This window comes from Papaver somniferum, chromosome 9, assembly GCF_003573695.1.
Source record: "Papaver somniferum cultivar HN1 chromosome 9, ASM357369v1, whole genome shotgun sequence".
NCBI classification, from domain to species: domain Eukaryota; kingdom Viridiplantae; phylum Streptophyta; class Magnoliopsida; order Ranunculales; family Papaveraceae; genus Papaver; species Papaver somniferum.
In genome coordinates, this window is record NC_039366.1 from 189047941 (window position 1) to 189060944 (window position 13004).

The 13004-nt window shown below is 34.8% G+C and overlaps 1 long non-coding RNA gene across 1 annotated transcript; it reads left to right on the forward strand.

The window, feature by feature from the left end:
* Window positions 1-7486: 7486 nt before the first annotated feature.
* LOC113308122 lies at window positions 7487-10268 on the forward strand. The gene is made up of 3 exons (XR_003339508.1): window positions 7487-8863; window positions 9932-10015; window positions 10229-10268. It is a non-coding gene; the product is annotated as an uncharacterized LOC113308122 (long non-coding RNA).
* Window positions 10269-13004: the final 2736 nt, after the last annotated feature.

Here is a 13004-nt window from a genome sequence, read left to right on the forward strand (position 1 = left end):
TAAAGATGGCCAATTTCCAAAATCAGAAACGGCCAATTGCCGAAAATAAAAGATGGCTAATTGCCGCAACAGAAATCAGAGAAGGTAAGCGATGACCAATTGCCAAAGCTGAGGGTTAAAAATCATCTCTGAAAGTTGGTATGAACTGCCCAAAACAGTAACCAACACTTCCAGATGATATGAACAACCTTGTAGAGTTGTGTTGTACCGCATAGCGACTGCCTACTACCCACTCTGTTGCTCGAAGGGATCAAACACGACCGTAGTTCTTCTTATATTTATTTAGATAATGTGAACTACCTTGTTTAGGTAGCAATCATCTCTTGCAGTGGGTAATACGAAATTCATAACAACAACCATCCCACACTACACAATGTCAAGTATTATAACATATATATCAGACATAACATAATCCTTTATAATAATACAATTATGTTATGGTAGGCAATAACAAAAATTATACACAGTTTATAAAGTGACCAATATAGCTGAACTAACAACATTTGATTAAAATCAGTAAAACTACAACCACTATTATGTACAACAATTCGTCTATTAACAAGAAAAACAGATGCTATGGGCCACTCTTATTTTCTACTGAACTGTTATATCGCATGCGATTCCCCTAGGTCAGATTTATGTAACCACATTTCTATAAGACATTAAGAAGTAGTGGCAGAAGGTAAAAACACCCAACATATGATAATCCATTGCATACATCATATCAGACATTCTAATAATGCTTAAATGATTTATAAGCACTCCAACCTTAAAGACGTCACATAGATCATAATAAATTCTAACAATTTGACCACCCTGTTCATTTAAGTATTCTAGAGATAAGCAACCAATCATCATTTCTTGAGGTCAGACATTGAATATAAAATGATTCAATGAAGTGAATTATTCTAACAAGTTCATTTGTCGCATTCGTTCACTAATAGTACATTTTGATAATGGACCATACACTAAGAATCCAACCATTATGCCAAATAAGGGAATCAACACAATTGTAATGAGCATTGCTAGAAAATGATTAATAAAATTCATGGAAGCCAAGTTTATAGTGCAATTCGACGTTTCTCGACATACTATGTTCAGGAATTCCCATGGACTTCATATTAAAGTGTATAACATCACATTAGAAACTAGGGAAAGCCATTTATCGCATCAATTTATAAGTAAAATTAAAGAAATCAAATAGTCGCTTGCACAATCAAAGTCAAACCATGACAGAACCCATAATTTTCAGAAATTTCAGCACGGAGGTGCCATGTACGCCTCGCAATAATTTCTAAAGTATGGATGTAAATCAGTCGTTTGATACCAATATAGAAAGCTCAAACAATCCTCTACAACTTCCTAAAATATTCCACGAACCAATTCAGAGTCTAAGAGACCAAAAAATTAACCGGCAAACTCCATCAGGTGCTGCCATTCAGAAAATCAGTTGTATCATGTTGTTTTCTCTAGGATATAACTCACAAACTACAAGTCCAAATGGCATACCCTTTTAACACGTTATTAAAGACACTAAGATGAACAATTCTCGTGTATAAACCATTACCTAAATCCTCAATAATACGCACCAAAACTGCCTACAAATCATGCAGTCATCATATAAGTACTTCTAGGCATTCTATCAAACATGTTATCCTCGTGCGAAATTCAGAAATTTAAATATAGAATTTATTCAATTCCTAACCATATCCCATCTACACATACAAATTCATGCAAACCAAGATTTAATATAACCCATAAGAAAATGCATTCCACAAGCTAAATACATGGTTTGTATATTAAAAGGTTAAAGACTAATCCAAACTCCCATCTTCACTAATTTCATTCGTGGATCCACCAATTAATCAAGACTCTTTCCATACTAAAATAAAGCATGTATATCATAAGTAAATATAAGTAGATTCATGCAACTAAGATGATTTACCATACATTTCTTAAATTGCATGAAGAACTAATTTATACCAAAGTTCCACAACTATCCAATTTAGAGAAAATAGTTGAACAATAATACAAATTAAAACATGTATTTAGAGATATTAACACTAACCCATATGCCTGAATAGTAAGAATTGAAAATTTAACATTGAATTAGATAAAAACCCCAAATTTCCAACATGAATCCTAATTTGAAGTTTCCACCTAATTCAACCCATGAATCAACAATTTGTGGTGACTATTAGTACCCCTCTTTTCAACTAATCAAGGTATATGATATAAAGTGAGATCCCCGACATTTCACAAAACACCAATTTCATTGAGAAATTTTCTACCTCAATCTCACTTACATCAAACAAGAGCACATCAAAAACAAGGATATTGATCATGCTCCATCTTTAACAAGTATTATCTTTCATTTTTGTTTAACAAGATTTCTAGAAAAGCTATTTTTGGTTCTCATCTTTGAAAATCACCTAAGCTTTAAACAGGGGCGGAGCCAAGATTCCTCTAATGGGGGTGCAAAAATTACTCTAGGGTTGCAAACAAAAGATTTAGGGGGTGCAAAAAGCAAAATTAGGCTTGTAGATAGCCAAAAAAATTCTACTGGCCTTAAATTAGGTTTTGGAGCCAGCTGGGCAGGGGGTGCAAGTGCACACCCTTGCAATGGGCTGGCACCGCCCCTGGCTCTGAAGTAAAAACTAAGAAATAAAAAAGAAAGAAGAACTTATGGAAAAAAATGTATTTCTTTCTTTTTAATTTTTTTTGGTTTAGATCAATTACCCGAAATACCCCTGACTTTTCCTTATAAATTGACACATGTGCCATGATGTGGAAAAGTGCATGTAGTGCTATTTTGGCACCAATGTTTATGTTCAAAGATGCCACAATTGTTAAAGGCATTCTCAAATGAGTAATTTCGAACAATAAGAGATTAAATTAAACTCAATAAAAGTCCATGTTTAAATATCTAGAGTTAATTATCACTGTTAGCATAAGCGAGGAACAACTTAAGAGGCACCTGAGTATTCGACTTCTAAGCATTAAAAGCGTTATAACTAACTGGTTTAATTAATGGGTTAAGTGAAACCCGAGAAAAAGTTTGGGGTCTCACACCATCAACCCCTTAGAAGAACTTCGTACGAAGTTCAAAACAAAAGAAGCAAAGAGACTTACCTTTGATCGCCGCACGGGTAGAAGATCATTGAGCTCCACACGCACAATCCCGTGTGAACCGAAACTGCTCTCATACCAACTGTGACGGACCACAGAATTTTTGCTCCCAACAGGTCGGGTTACAACCCGCTTGACAAGCTCCGACTCTCTGATACGCCACTCAAGAAAAAAATTGTTCGTTCATAATCCTGCACACGGTAGAAATCTCATTAGTATCAAGGTCAGAATTCTATGAGCATATGTCTCATACCATAATACTCATAATATTCGACAAGTGTTCCCATTTCCAAAAATAAGTGACGGTCGATTGCCTAAAATAGGAGTTGGCAAGTTGCCAGACAATTGCCAATAATTAAAGATGACCAATTGCCAAAATTAGAAACGGCCAATTGCCGGAAATAACAGACGGCCAATTGCCAATAAATAAAGATGGCCAATTTCCAAAATCAGAAACAACCAATTTTCGAAAATAAAAGATGGCCAATTGCCACAACAGAAATTAGAGAAGGTAAGGGATGACCAGTTGCCAAAACTGAGGGTTGCAATCATCTCCGAAAAATTGGTATAAACTGCCCAAAATAGTAACCAACACTTCCAGATGATATGAACAACCTTGTAGAGTTGTGTTGTACCGCATAGCGACTGCCTACTACCCACTCTGTTGCTCGAAGGGATCAAACACGGCCGTAGTTCTTCTTATATTTATTTAGATAATATGAGCTACCATGTTTAGGTAGCAATCATCTCTTGCAGTAGGTAATACGAAATTCATAACAACAACTATCCCACACTACACTTTTTTTTTTGAAGCATGCGATTAAATAAAAGGAAATTAGTTTACACAATGTCAAGTATTATAACATATATATCAGACATAACAAAATCCTTTATAATAATACAATTATATTATGGTAGGCAATAACAAAAATTATACACAGTTTATAAGTGACCAATATGGCTGAACTAACAACATTTGATTAAAATCAGTAAAACTACAACCCCTATTCTGTATAACAATTCATCTATTAACAAGAAAACAGATGCTATGGGCAACTCTTATTTTCTACTGAACTGTTATATCGCCTGCCATTCCCCTATGTCAGATTTATGTAACCACATTTCTATAAGACATTAAGAAGTAGTGGCGGAAGGTAAAAACACCCAACATATGATAATCCATTGCATACATCATATCAGACAATCTAATAATGCTTAAATGATTTATAAGCACTCCAATCTTAAAGACGTCACATAGATGATAATAAATTCTAACAATTTGACCACCCTTTTCATTTAAGCATTATAGAGATAAGCAACCAATCATCATTTTTTGATGTCAGATATCGAATATAAAATGATTCAATGAAGTGAATTATTCTAACAAGTTCATTTGTTGCATTCGTTCACTAAAAGTACATTTTGACAACGGACCATACAGTAAGAATCCAACCATTATGCCAAATAAGGGAATCAACATAATTGTAATGAGCATTGCTATAAAATGAATAATAAAATTCATGGAAGCCAAGTTTATAGTGCAATTCGACGTTTCTCGACATACTATGTTCAGGAATTCTCATGGACTTCATATTAAAGTGTATAACATCACATTAGAAACTAGGGAAAACCATTTATCGCATTAATTTATAAGTAAAATTAAAGAAATCAAATAGTCGCTTGCACGATCAAAGTCAAACCATGACAGAACCCATAATTCTCAGAAATTTCAGCACGGAGGTGCCATGTTCGCATCGCGATAATTTTTAAAGTATGAATGTAAATCAGTCGTTTGATAACAATTTAGAAAACTCAAACAATCCTCTACAACTTCCTAAAAGATTCCACGAACCAATTCAGAGTCTAAGAGACCCAAAAATTAACCGGCAAACAACACCAGGTGTTGCCATTCAGAAAATCAGTTGTATCATGTTGTTTTCTATAGGCTATAACTCACAAACTACAAGTCCAAATGGTATACCCTTTTAATACGTTATTAAAGACACCAAGATGAACAATTCTCGTGAAGAAACCATTACCTAAATCCTCAAGAATACGCACCAAAACTGGCCTACAAAAAGTTCGTTCGCGCAGTCATCATATAAGTTCTTCTAGGCATTCTATCAAACATGTTATCCTCATGCGAAATTTAGAAATTTGAATACATAATTTATTCAATTCTTAACCATCTCCCATCTACACATACAAATTCATGCAAACCAAGATTTAATATAACCCACAAGGCAACGCATTCCAAAAGCTAAATACATGGTTTGTATATTAAAAGGTTAAAGACTAATCCAAACTCCCATCTTCATTAATTTCATTTGTGGATCCACCAATTAATCAAGACTCTTTTCATATTGAAATAAAGCATGTATATCATAAGTTCTTCTAGGCATTCTATCAAACATGTTATCCTCATGCGAAATTCAGAAATTTCAATACAGAATTTATTCAATTCTTAACCATCTCCCATCTACACATACAAATTCATGCAAACCAAGATTTAATATAACCCACAAGGCAATGCATTCCAAAAGCTAAATACATGGTTTGTATATTAAAAGGTTAAAGACTAATCCAAACTCCCATCTTTATTAATTTCATTTGTGGATCCACCAATTAATCAAGACTCTTTCCATATTGAAATAAAGCATGTATATCATAAGTCAACATAAGTAGATTCATGCAACTAAGATGTTTACCATACATTTCTTAAATTGCATGAAGAACTAATTTATACCAAAGTTCCACAACTATCCAATTTAGAGAAAATAGTTGAACAATAATACAAATTAAAACATGTATTTAGAGAGATTAACACTAACCCATATGCCTGAATAGTGAGAATTGAAGATTTAACATTGAATTAGATAAAACCCCCAAATTTCCAACATGAATCCTAATTTGAAGTTTCCACCTAATTCAACCCATGAATCAACAATTTGTGGTGACTATTAGTACCCCTCTTTTCGACTAATCAAGGTATATGATATAAAGTGAGATCCCCAACATTTGACAAAACACCAATTTCATTGAGAAATTTTCTACCCAAATCTCAATTACATCAAACAAGAGCACATCAAAAACAAGGATATTTATCATGCTCCATATCTAACAAGTATTATCTTTCATTTTTGTTTAACAAAATTTCTAAAGAAACTATTTTTGGTTCTCATCTTTGAAAATCACCTAAGCTCTGAAGTAAAAACTAAGAAAGAAAAAAGAAAGAAGAACTTATGGAAAAAAAATGTATTTCTTTCTTTTTAATTTTTTTGGTTTAGATCAATTATCCGAAATACCCCTGGCTTTTCCTTATAAATTGACACATGTGCCATGATGTGGAGAAGTGCATGTAGTGCTATTTTGGCACCAATGTTTATGTTCAAAGATGACACAATTGTTAAAGGCAATCTCAAATGAGTAATTTCAAACTGTAAGAGATTAAATTAAGGGAAAAATATCGTTTGGTCCTCTTTTAGATGGTCCCATGTCTGTTTAGTCCTTTGGGAAAACGCCTTTACTGTTTCGTCCATAATAATTTAAAAATATAAAATAGACAAAAATTACCCTTCCGTGTTAATTTTTACTTATTTTCATGTAGCAGTTCATTCGTCAAATGAACTCGTGTTAATTTCTACTTAATTTTTCCAGAAAACACATAAACCATAGTTCATTCCAGAAATGAACTCCATATAAAAACCTAAAAAAAACAGAGTTTATTCTAGAAATAAACTCCATTTAAAAACCTAAAAAAAAAACAGAGTTCATTCCAGAAATGAACTCCATATAAGAATCTAAAAAAAAACAGAGTTCATTCAAGAAATGAACTCCATATAAAAACCTAAAAAAACAGAGTTCATTCCAGAAATAAACTCCATATAAAAACCTAAAAAAAACATAGTTCATTCCAGAAATGAACTCCATATAAAAACCTACAAAAAACAGAGTTCATTTCTAGAATGAACTGCAGTAGCATCATCTATGTAAAGACCCTCGAGCTCGTCAACGCTATTAGATTAGTCAAGAGACGAATTAACCGCTAGGGAATCGATTAGTTTAACACGAACGTTAATTAATAAGAATTAATCTAACAACGATCTAGATACGAAACTAGTACCGTTATATAGAAATCGAGAAGTTATGCGAAATCGACTACTTAATCGTGTCATTCGGATACCTGCCGAAGAAGATATCACAGGATGAGTATGAAGGGAAGATTAGTCATTTTATAGACAAACCGACTTGGCAGCCCTTATCAAGAGCGTGGGTGCCTTAGTAAATTTGGTTGACCATATCTCCACCAAACCGATCGAGAAGAGTTCATTCTTATATTCTTCTTCTCTTTCTTTCTTCTCTGCTCTTCTTCTGCCGATGTTTGAGAGTTGAGTTTGAGATTTGATTTGAGAGAATCAATTGAAGTGGGTATGCAGATGTTGAAGGTGATGGTGCTGCTGCGAATTAGGAAGATAACTATAAGGAATCGAAGACATAAATCCAGGGAAGTTCAGTTAGGGTTTGTTAAACTCGTTAATTGAGTTCGTATGCAAATGATATGGTACTTAGGTTGCTGCTAGAGGAAGATAACAAGGGTTGTGGTTGAATTGAATATTAGCAGTTGACTCAGTGTAGAGTTGACCAGAATTGGGGTTGGTGACGAATTGATGAGATGAAGATGTTCTGGAGAAGAATCAAAGCTAAGGTAATTTAGAGTTTCATAATTGAATTTTTGGTTGGTGTGAATTAATCTAATTCGGTGAATTGGTGTTGGGTTTATTTCTGATTTAAGTATAAATGGTTGTATGAAGTTCAATTTTGATTCAAGGGGAATTAGGGTCTGTTCTTCTTAATTAGAATATGGCATCCTGGTGTTTGAATAATTTACATGGGATAGAAGAAAAGTTAAATATAATTGGTGGTGTTATGTGAAGTTTATATAACTGTGGTCGTAGTTCAGATTTGGTTGAATTACAGGGGACATTTATTATAGTGGGGGTCTGGGAATGTATGTACTAGTGGTGGTAATGGAATTGGTTAAGCTGAGTTGTTGTTTGATCTGGGTGTGGATTGAACTGAGATGAGTTGAAGTAGACTATTGTTTAGCTTCAGTTGTGAGAATTGTATTGCAGGTGATATGGGATTGATCAGATGATGGATGAATGTTGTAGTTATTACAGATGATCAGTGTTATCTGAATTGAAGCTTAGACACATGAATTAGAAGATTTATGAACATATAGCTGGGGTTAAGTTGTTTTGCAGACAAATTGTAAATGCAGAAGGAGTGAAAAGAAGACTATGGTGGTGAACTGTGATAAGAACTGTTGGCTGGTGAAGTGAATCCGAGATTGAGATAAGTGCAAAATGGAGTTGTGGTTATAGTTTGGGGTTGTAATGTGTTGTAAGATGGACTGATAGTGGTGTTGCAGGTGAAATAGTTGGTGGTGTTACTGGTTCAGTTGATAATGAAAGTAAATGTTGATACTGTTGTGACTATGAAGAAGGTTATCGGTTTCTTGAGATGATGAATGAGTTATGAATTCGAATGTGCTGGTTGTTGTAGAATTGGAGTTGCAACTACAGAGTTGAGGTGTGTGAGCTGTTGGTTGGTAGTAGGGTTTTTCCAGTCACAGGACATGAAAGAAGTATATGATGTAGTATGAATGTAATGGGTTATGGTAGATGTAGGGATATTGATGGACTCGGTGGAGGCTTGCATCTGCTACCTGCAGGTAATACTTAGTTTGTATTTGTAAATGAAGTTTGTAGTTTATTTAAGAATGAATGATTTGAATGTTTGTGTTTATAATTTGGTAGAATTGAAATAAGAATGAAGAAGTTGTTTAGAGTTTGGAATATAGAGTTGTGTTGCACAATGATTGTGCATTAGTGTTCTTTGGCTTGAGCAATGGCTCTGGCATGTGCAAGGGTATTGGCCTTGTGCCATTCAGCTTAGTCAGGATCTGACTCTAGCTGACTTAGTCAATCTGACTAAGTCGAATCGGGTTTGACCCACTGAGTCACTAGTATTGACCATTGACCCTGGACATTGACCTGACCTTGGACGTTGACTGTTGGTTGACCTTTTACCAGACGTTGACCATTAGTTGACTTAGATGGACCAGAGCTTTTGTTAACGTGCCGGTTTGATGGGCCGGGCCGGAGTAAGTCGCGGGTCATGGGTTTGAGCTTAGGATTAGTCTTTCTTAATTAGATGAATTGGACCCCTTAAGGTCCGATTTAGCTTTTGACTTCTTCTACAAAGTTGTAGATGTTCATAAGACTTAGCTAATTGATTATAGAACCAACCTAATTGAATTAGTAACTCTTAGATATGTAAAGATAGATAATAAAAGATATAGAACCATAAGTGGACTTAGAATCATTAGATATATTTGTATGATTTTTGTGTGAGCCATTTTAGCTAGATTCTTAGAGTTCTTATGTGATTAACAGTTAGTCTTTATTAACAATGATCGATTCAAATGATGAACCATTGGATCGTGGATCTCGAGGTAGGCGTGGCTTGTCATCAAAAGAGGTGGGAATTTATATTTAACTCTTTTGTGATTATTGTTGTTTTCTTTTACCAAATTTTATGTTTAACAAATTCATGCATTGTCTGGTTGTGCTTTCCATGCATTGTTTAATTTTGAATTACGAAAGTTCTGTTATTTCTTTTAATCTTTCCATTGCTTGGAAAGGAATCGTAATGATTTGTTCGTCTGTATGAATTGTTTGGGAAATAAGAATTTTCATTTGATTGTTTGGAAATAAGAATTTCCATCTGTGGTATATAGGATACAGGTCCTTCATTTACTGGTGCGAGACGAGTCACCATATTATTATATAGGTGCGGGACGATTCACCATATTATTATCTAGGTGAGGGACGAGTCACCATATTATTACATTGTTTAGAAGGAGTTAGTTTCATATACATGATTGTTTACCTCTGTGAAATTCCTTGTGTTATAGTGTTTAGGGAAAACATAAATTGTTTTCAAATCATTTCCAATGATTGCATGAAAGTTAAATGTTATTTTCCTACGGGGCACCTCTTTTAGGGATGATGTGCTCACCCATTCCCACTTACAGTTTCAGAGACAGATCAGAGTTGCGTAGCGAAAGCTTCAAGGAGTTGAATCCGTTTGTTAGATTACTTCTGCTATGTTTATTATGTTGTATATTCTATTTGTAAACCAAATGACTATTGTATATGTATCATTTGAGAGAAGTTCTTGTATATATATTTCTGGGCGGGGCTAGTTTTGGATTAAGTTTTGTAGCAGATTTCTTAATTGAATGTTTAAGTAAATGATTTAGATTCTTAGTGCCTCTTTATTTAGTTAATCTCTTGGATTAGTCAGCTGCTAGCTTTGGGGGCGGTACATCTTCATCATCTTCATCAACAGCAGCAAACATCATCGTCTTTAACAGCAGCAGAACTTCATCTTTAACACGAGCAGCAAAATCAAGATCCTCAACATCAAAATCAAAAAAATACATCCAAATAACATAAAAATCTTCATAGTCTTCATTGTATTCATCATCTACATCATCTTCAACAAAAGCAGCAGCAGCAGAGAAGAAAGAAACACAAAATCATCGTCGTCTTCATCATCTCCATCTTCTTCAACAGCAGCAGCAACAACAAATGACGAAGAAACACAAAAATCTCCGTCGTCTTCATCATCTTCATCATCATCTTCAACATCAACAGTATCTACATAGAAGAAAAAACCGAAAAATTATCATCATTCTTCATCGTTTTCATGAGCATCAACAGAAAAAAAGAAAAGAAAAAATGGAGAGAGAAACTAGATCTGAAAACAGAAGAAGGGAGAAAGTAAATCTGAAATAAGATATTTTATATTGACTTTTTCTATGTATATGGTCCCAAAAGGGTATTTCTGCCCCTACCTAGTGACAATTACATCATCCATGACGTCACCCTAGGACCAAACCATAATTTCTAGGACGAAATTATAATATATTTTACCAAAAGGACCAAACAGACAGTTGACTCAGTCAACTGCACTAGACTCATCCTAATATATTATTTCTAGGACTAATAGGTATTTCCTACTTAAATTAAACTCAATAAAAGTCCATGTTTAAATATCCTGGCTTGATTGGGTATACCCAGATTAATTGGGGTATACCTAATGAGACAAAACCCAAGACATTTAGAAATAAAATAGGCCACCCCTCAACCATGTATTTTCAAAATGGCTAATATACCCTTGTTTAGTTAACACTAAAAAATCTGATTAGCTTAACTAATTGAGTTTAGATTAGTTAATTGAGTAGATAAAAACTTATGAAATTATGAATGAAGTAGATTAAAACTTTTGTCTCATGAATTCAATCAAAACCAGTTTTAAATTTTGTGAAAAGTCGGCAAGGTATACGGGTAAAGAACATGTCAACTATGTTTGGCCGGCACGGTCTGCGGATGAAGAGCATCCCGACTACATATGGCCGGCAAGGTATACGGATGAAGAACATTCCGAATCTATGCATCACTTGTCGGCATTTTGTTGATTTCTCACCTTGTCGGCTATGTTATAGTCCGCACATACATATTTCTTACCTTGTCGGCTATAGAAAAGTCGGCAGGCAATAAAATCCTAACATTGGCGGCGGTCCAATAGTCGAGATTGTAACCTTGCCGACCTTTAAATGGAAAACAGAATATGGGAAGATCTAATTCACTTTATTCATGCAATTTTTGTTACTACATTGATTGAAACATTAAATCTAAATCCTTATCGACGGAATAACGAATGCACTTAGCATGTGCATCAGGCCTTTGAACCCCTAGGAGACCCTAGTGGACGAGTTATAGTCTCATGAGGGCTTACATAGAGATCTACCCACAAAACCTACACTAAAACTTCTAAATCCATCAATTTTCGTCCGACGAATCCGACGACGATACACCCTCCATCATCTCCGGGGCATACTCCGGGATTTTGGAGACCATGAATTCATAGCTTGCATCGAATGCGAATACTTCCCCCTTTTCCTCCAAGTAGCGTGATTTCACGACTTCATTCTACAAAAACAAAACACAAACTTAATTTGTTAGTGGTGTTTAGTAGTAAGATCAAATAACATGGATCACGTAAAATAAACCACAAAAACAGTTACAAATTGTTCAATGGACAAGTTGAAGTGGGTAGCGTTAAAAATCGGTTTTTGGATAGCTAAATAAGCAAGTATCGCATTTTCGATGACTAGGTGCCTATAATGAATTTGTTGAACACTTCTTCCATTAGGATTCCCAAAATCTTTCCTATATTTGTTGTATACCTATACCAAAAGGTTACGGCATCCACCCTTACGGAGGACTTCCTTCTAACTCGAGTTTCCCCGTACCAAGCTTTGGTGATTGCCAAATCTTCATTTGAATCAAATGATGCCATTGTTGTTTGTAGAGGTATTGGGAGAGTTAGATGGAGCGTAAGATGATATGAGCTTTGGAGAGTATATGCAAATAGGTGTGTGGTGTTTTGTAGAGAGAACTAGTGTATTTATAGGATGGTGCCCAAATTTGTCCGTTATGGTAGTCAATCAATGCAATTTTACTTGCAAAAATTTGAATTTTGGACTCGCCGGCAGGGTCGTAATTTTCTTACCCTGCCGACCTTATTATGATTTTAGGCATCAGGACTTCATTTTCTTGTGTATAACAGTCGGGAAGGTATTTGGTCGTTAGCGTGCTGGCTTTATTATAGTCGGCAAGATCGTAATTTATAACCCTGCCGACCTTATGATGATTTTAGGCATCAGGAGAAGGTATTTATGCAACACATAGTCGGCAGGGTCGATAACATAATACCTTACCAGTTGTAAAACAACCGTCTAG